General features: G+C 44.1%; 1 pseudogene; it reads left to right on the top strand.

Moving 5' to 3' along the window:
• The first annotated feature begins 5,031 nt into the window (after positions 1–5,031).
• Positions 5,032–5,393, top strand: LOC141580392 (elongin-B pseudogene; annotated as a pseudogene).
• Positions 5,394–6,867: the final 1,474 nt, after the last annotated feature.

Below are 6,867 nucleotides of genomic sequence, written 5' to 3'. Positions count from 1 at the left end.
AGCCTGGGCAACATGGCAAGATCTTATCTCTACAAAAATAAAAATAGGCCAGGTGCACTGGCTCATGCCTGTAATTCCAGCACTTTGGAAGGCCGAGGAGTTTGAGACCAGCCAGGCCAATATGGTAAAACCATACGAAAAATGCAAAAATGAGCCACATGTGGTGGTGTGCACCTGTAGTCCCAGTTACTTGGGAAGCTGAGGCAGAAGAATCACTTGAACCCAGGAGGTGGAGGTTGCAGTGAGCCAGGTTCACACCATTGCACTCCAGCCTAGGTGACAGCAAGACTCCATCTCAAAAAAAAAAAATTAGCCAGGCCTAGTGCTTGCTCCTGTAGTCCCAGCTACTTGGGAGGCTGAAGTGAAGGATACTTAAGCCTAGTACTTTAGTCCAGGTAACAGAGCAAGATCCTGTCTCAAAAAGAGAGAGATTGACAGAGAGAGAGAGAGAGAGAGAGAGAGAGAGAGAGAGAGAGAGAGAGAGAAGACAACTAAATGCAATGCATGATTCTGGGTTGGATACTGGAGGATTGGAAAAAAATTTCTGTGAAGGAGCCGGGCGCGGTGGCTCACACCTGTAATCCCAGCACTTTGGGAGATCAAGGCAGTTAGGATTGCTTGAGCACAGGAGTTTGAGACCAGCCCTGGCAACATAGCAAGACTATCTCTACCAAATAAATAGACAACAAAGTTAGCCAGAATGTGGTAGCACATGCCTGTAGTCCCAGCTGGGAGGATCACTTGAGCCTGGGAGGTAGAGGCTTCAGTGAGCTATGATCACACCACTGCACTCCAGCCTGGGTGACAGAGTGAGACCCTGTCTCAAAAAGAGAAAATAAAATATGTGAAACTGTGTTTCCCAACCTTTTTGGCATCAGGGACTGGATTTGTAGAAGACAATTTTTTCAATGGACTGGGGAAGGGATGTGGTTTTGGGAGGAATTGTTCTACCTCAAGATCTGGCATTACTTTCTCTTAAGGAACACACAACCTAGTTCCTTTGCCTGTGCAGTTCACAACAGGGCTCACGCCGCTATGAGAATCCAAGGCCGCTGCTGGTCTGATGGGAGGCGGAGCTCAGGCAGTAATGCTGGCTCTCAGCCACTCACCTCCTGCTGTGCAGCCTGGTTCCTAACCAGTCACTGACCTACACAGTCCGTGACCCAGCTATTGGAGACCCCTGTTGTAAAGGACATCATTGGGACATACGGCAAAATTTGAATATGGAGTGTATTATAGATATTTATTGTATCGACTTTAAATTTCCTGAATGTGATCACTATATTTTGGTTATATAGAAGAATTTCCTTGTTTTGGGGACATATTTGTGAAAATGTTTGGGGGTAAAAGATCATAACATTTGCGACTTAGCCTCAGATAGTTTGGAGAACAAATGTGGCAAAATGTTAACAATAAGTGAATTAAGTGAGAGGTTTAAGGCTGTTTGTTGAATTATTCTTGCAACTTTTCTGTAAGTTTGAAATTTTTCGAAATAAAAAGTTAAAAAAGAAGAAAACAAGTATAATTGGCCTTTTAAAAGCATGATAATGATATTGTAACTATGATTTTAAAAGTCCTTATCTTTTAGGGAAACTTGCTAAATAAAAACATTTACAAATTAAATAAAACGATCTGTTTTATTGTTTAAAAATAAAACAGGAGAAGGGAAGTAGATGGGGGGTTAGGGGAAACCAGATTGGCTGTGGGTTGATAATTCTTGAAGTTGGGTGATTAGAATACTCTTCTTTTTTTTCTTATGTTTGAATTTTTCCATAATAAAATTTTTTTTACAAAAAGCAATTACAAAATATAATTCATGTCAAGAGAAAGGTATGTGTTTAACCAAGGACCACAATCCATTCAAGGGCTTTGAGGAAGGCTTTCTAGATAGAAGACAGGAGTGTTTATTTATTTGTATTTATTTATATTTTTCAGAGGGAGTCTCACTGTCACACAGTGTGATCTCGGCTCACTGCAGCCTCTACCTCCCGTTCAAGCAATTCTCCTGCCTCAGCCTCCTGAGTATTTGCCATGTCTGGCTAATTTTTGTATTTATTATTATTTTTTTAGATGGAGTCTTGCGCTGTTCCCAGGCTGGAGTACAGTGGCGTGATCTTGGCTCACTGCAACCTCTGCCTCCCCAACTCAAGCGACTCTCCTGCCTCAGCCTCCCGAATAGGACTACAGGTTCGTGCTACCATGCCCAGTTATTTTTTTATTTATTTATTTTTGTATTTTCAGTAGAGATGAGGTTTCACCATGTTGGCCAAGATGGTCTTGATCTCCTGACCTCGTGATCCACCCACCTCTGCCACCAAAGTGCTGGGATTACAGGTGTGAGACACCATGCTTGGCCAACATGAGTGTTAAAACACAGACTTGGAAAAAGCAGGACCAAAGGACAGTGAGCAGGGGCGAGGTAGGGAAAAGCTCTCCAGGCCAGGATCCACCAGGTACAGGGATGAAACAGAGCGGTGAGGTTTGCAGGACCTGAAAGAACCAAGGGAGAGAGAAGTCAGGCCAGGAGAAGAGAGAGACTGGGCCAGAGAGGACTTTGCATGCCAGTTATGGGTTTGGGGATTTTATCCTGAGTGTGACAGAGAGCCTTAAGCAGGAAGGAAAGTGACAGGATCAGATTTGCATTTGAGAGAGAATTCTCTGGTGCTGTGTGGGGAAAGAGGACTGTGTAAGGCTGGGGACAGGGCTGTGTAAGGCTGGGGACAGTTCGAAGCTCCAATCCTGTGGGTTGGAGCTGGATCACTTTCCCTGTACCCCCAGCTTTTCTGACCCTCCCTCTTCATGTCCTGTATTAGTTTGTTTTCATGTTGCTGATAAAGACATGCCAGAGACGGGGCAATTTACAAAAGAAAGAGTTTTAATGAACTTACAGTTCCACATGGCTGGGGAGGCCTCACAATCATGGCAGAAGGCAAGGAGGAGCAAGTCACTTCTTACATGGATGGCAGTAGGCAGGGAGAGCTTGTGCAGGGAAACTCCCCCTTATAAAACCATCAGATCTTGTGAGATTTATTCACTATCATGAGGACAGCATGGGAAAGACTTGCCCCCATGATTCAGTTACCTCCCACCAGTTCCATCTCACAACACGGGGGAATTCGAGATGAGATTTGGGTGGGGACACAGCCAAAACATATCACTTCCCTTATCCATTTTCAAATGAAGGATGAAGGTTAGGTGCCAAATTTTGAACGTGGGACCAATCCATTCACAGAGCTGGGATGCTTGGCTGTCTCATTTTTCTTTTCTTTTTTTTTTTTTTTGAGACGGAGTTTTGCTCTTGTTACCCAGGCTGGAGTGCAATGGCGCGATCTTGGCTCACCACAACCTCCGCCTCCTGGGTTCAAGCAATTCTCCTGCCTCAGCGAGTACCTGGGATTACAGGCACGTGCCACCATGCCCAGCTAATTTTTTGTATTTTTAGTAGAGATGGGGTTTCACCATGTTGACCAGGATGGTCTCGATCTCTCGACCTCGTGATCCACCCGCCTCGGCCTCCCAAAGTGCTGGGATTACAGGCTTGAGCCACCACGCCCGGCCTGACTGTCTCATTTTTCATTCTCTCCACCACTACCATGACAGGAAAGCAAGATGACTGGTGGTTCAGTGTTCAGACTCTGGATCCAGGCTACCAGAATTCAAATACTTGGCTGGGTACAGTGGCTCACTGTGAGGCCAAGGCAGGTGGATCACAAGGTCAGGAGTTCAAGGCCAGCCTGCCCCATCTCTACTAAAAATATAAAAAATTAGCAGAGCGTGGTGGTGCATGCCTATAGCCCCAGCTGCTCAGGAGGCTGAGGTAGGAGAATTGCTTGAACCTGGGAGGCGGAGGTTGTGGTGAGCTAAGTTCATGCCATTACACTCCAGCCTGGATGACAGAGGAAGACACTGTCTCAAGAAAAAAAGAAAAGAAAAGAAAAATTCTGCCTCTGCCTCAGTACTAGCTGATGACCTTGAACAAAAGGGATGATAATAATAGTACCCTACTTCACAGGGAAGTTGTGAAGATTAAATGCTTTACTATTTGTCAAGTGCTCAGAACAGGGCCATAATAAGGACTTAAATGTGTCTGCTTTGGACTGAGGACTGTTTCAGAAGGATGTAGGTGGATGGAAAGGGAAGAAAAGACAGATTTTTTTAAAGATCTGATCCTGGCCAGGCACAGTGGCTCACATCTGTAATCACAGCGTTTTGGGAGGCTGAGGTGGGTGGATTGCTTGAGGTCAGGAGTTTGAGACCAGCCTGGCCAACATCGGAAACCCCGTCTCTACCAAAAATACAAAAAATTAGCTGGGTCGTGGTGGTGGGCTCCTGTTATCCCAGCTACGCAGGGAGGCTGAGGCAGGAGAATCGCTTGAACCTGGGAGGCAGAGGTTGCTGCAGTGAGCCAAGATCATGCCACTGTACTACAGCCTGGCAACAAGGGCAAAACTCCGTCTCAAAACAACAACAACAACAACAACAACAACGAGAGAGATCTGAGCCTTACTGGACAAATGGAACACAGACATTAAAGAGCAATAATATCAAAGCACCATGTTACTGCATTATTCACAATATTAAATGCACTTAGACATAACCAAGCATCCATTCATAAGGGAATGGCTAAGGAAAATGTTACATCAAGTAACATTCAGGAAAAGGTTGGAGAATTCCTATTTTACTATATGAAGTGAAAAAGCCAGAAGCAAAATTGCAAATATCACATGACCTCAACCATATCCTAGAAAGGATAGGAAAAAAAAAAAAATTAGTAGGAAATCCACGGAAATATTCCTAGTAGTTAGCTCTAGATGGTGCTATTTGGGTGTGGCTTAAATTTTTTAACTCTTTGGGTTTTTTTCCCTCAAAATATAGAAGAATATGCAATAATTACTTTTATAATGGGAACATTTTAACCTTATTTAAACAACAACAACAACAACTGGTTTGGATTAAAAATGAATAGGGGGCTGTGTGGGTCAGGCCGGGCCGTGGGCTGGCTGCCGGGAACCGGGTGGAGACGCGCTGGACTTGTTCCTCATGATCCGGTGCCACGTGACCACCATCTTCGCGGTCACCAAGGCGTCCAGCATGGTGTTCAAGCTGAAGCGCATTGTCGAGGACATTCTCAAGCGGCCGCCTGACGAGCAGCAGCTGTATGAGGACGACCAACTGTTGGATGATGGCAAGACACTGGGCGAGTGTGGCTTCACCAGTCAAACAGCACTGGCCACAGCCCCCAGCCAGAGTGGGGCCGGCCTTCCAGACAGAGGACCCCTTTGAGGCCCTGTGCATCGAGCAGTTCTCCAGCCCGCCAGAGCTGCCCGATGTGATGAAGCCCCAGGACTCGGGAAGCAATGCCAATGAACAAGGCGTGCAGTGAGGACCCCCAAGAGGCCCATTTCCCCCAATAAAAGAGATTTGGAGGTCAAATAATAATAATAATAATAATAATAGTGGCCGGGCGCAGTGGCTCATGCCTGTAATCCCAACTTTGGGAGGCCAAAGTGGGAGGATTGCGTGAGCCTGGGATTTTGAGGCTGCAGTGAGCTGTTGTTGTCCACTGCATGCCAGCCTGGGTGACAGATGGAGACTCTGTCTCAAAAACAGAAGAATAGTGAACATCATTAGCCATCAGAAAAATGCAAATCAAACCACACTAAAATATTCCTTCACACCCACAAGTGTTCATAATCCAAAGAACAAATAATAAGTGTGGATGAAATGTGGAGAAATTGGAGCCCTCAGAACCGGCTGGTGGGAATGTAAAATGGTACAACTGCTTTGGAAGAGAATCAGGCAGTTCCTCCATCGTTTAAAGTGTTTAAACATACGACCCAGCATTTCCATTCCTAGGTACATATATACCCCAAAGAATCAAAAACATATACAATATTCACACAAAAATTTGTACACAATGTCATAGCTGAATTATTCATAATAACCTAAATGGAAATGACCCAAATGTCCATCAAATGATAAATGGATTTAAAATGTGATACAGTCATACAATAGAATATTATTTAGCAACAAAGAGAAATACTAAGGCATATTATATATTATATTATAATTATGTTGCATTATAAATTATATGTTATGTTATAAGGTCCCCAACTACAAGTTTCAGAAGTAGGGTTATGGAGTTACTCTGATCATAAGAGGGGCTTGGGATAGCAACCTGATAGAAAAGACTGAATCTTGAGGCTGTATTTCCATAGTGCTTTACATCTACTGAGAAGAAATTGTTAATATGAGAATGAAAGACCCATAATAGTGGGCACGGTGGCTCACTCCTGTAATCCCAGCACTTTGGGAGGCCGAGGTGGGCAGATCATGATGTCAGGAGATCGAGATCAGCCTGACCAACGTGGTGAAACTGCATCTTTACTAAACATACAAAAATTAGCTGGGCGTAGTGTTGCGAGCCTGTAATCCCAGCTACTCAGGAGGCTGAGGAAGGAGATCTGCTTGAACCTGGGAGGCAGAGGTTGCAGTGAGCTGAGATCTGCCACTGCACTCCAGCCTGGGCGACAGTGTGAGACTCCGTCTCAAAAAAAAAAAAAAAAAAAAAAAGACCAGTGATAATTACCAGGTGAGAGGAGGGGCTAAAGATACCAGGGAGGACTTTTCTTGGTGTATTTTCTTTCAGATTGTTTTCCCTAATAATACTTTTTACATAGTTGCAATTATAGTGCATAAGCATGATGAATCCTAATTTTTCGTCTTAACATTGCAATAAATTTCCATGCTGTTGCATAGCATGGAAACCATTATTTTTAATAGTTTTATTATGTTCCATTGAATAACCCATTCTTAAATATCTAATTCCCTATTGTTAGATATTTAAGCTGCTTATAATGAATAATG

This window comes from Saimiri boliviensis, chromosome 11 (assembly GCF_048565385.1).
Source record: "Saimiri boliviensis isolate mSaiBol1 chromosome 11, mSaiBol1.pri, whole genome shotgun sequence".
Taxonomy (NCBI): domain Eukaryota; kingdom Metazoa; phylum Chordata; class Mammalia; order Primates; family Cebidae; genus Saimiri; species Saimiri boliviensis.
The sequence above is the reverse complement of the archived record's forward strand: the minus strand, read 5'-3'. Positions and strand labels throughout refer to the sequence as shown.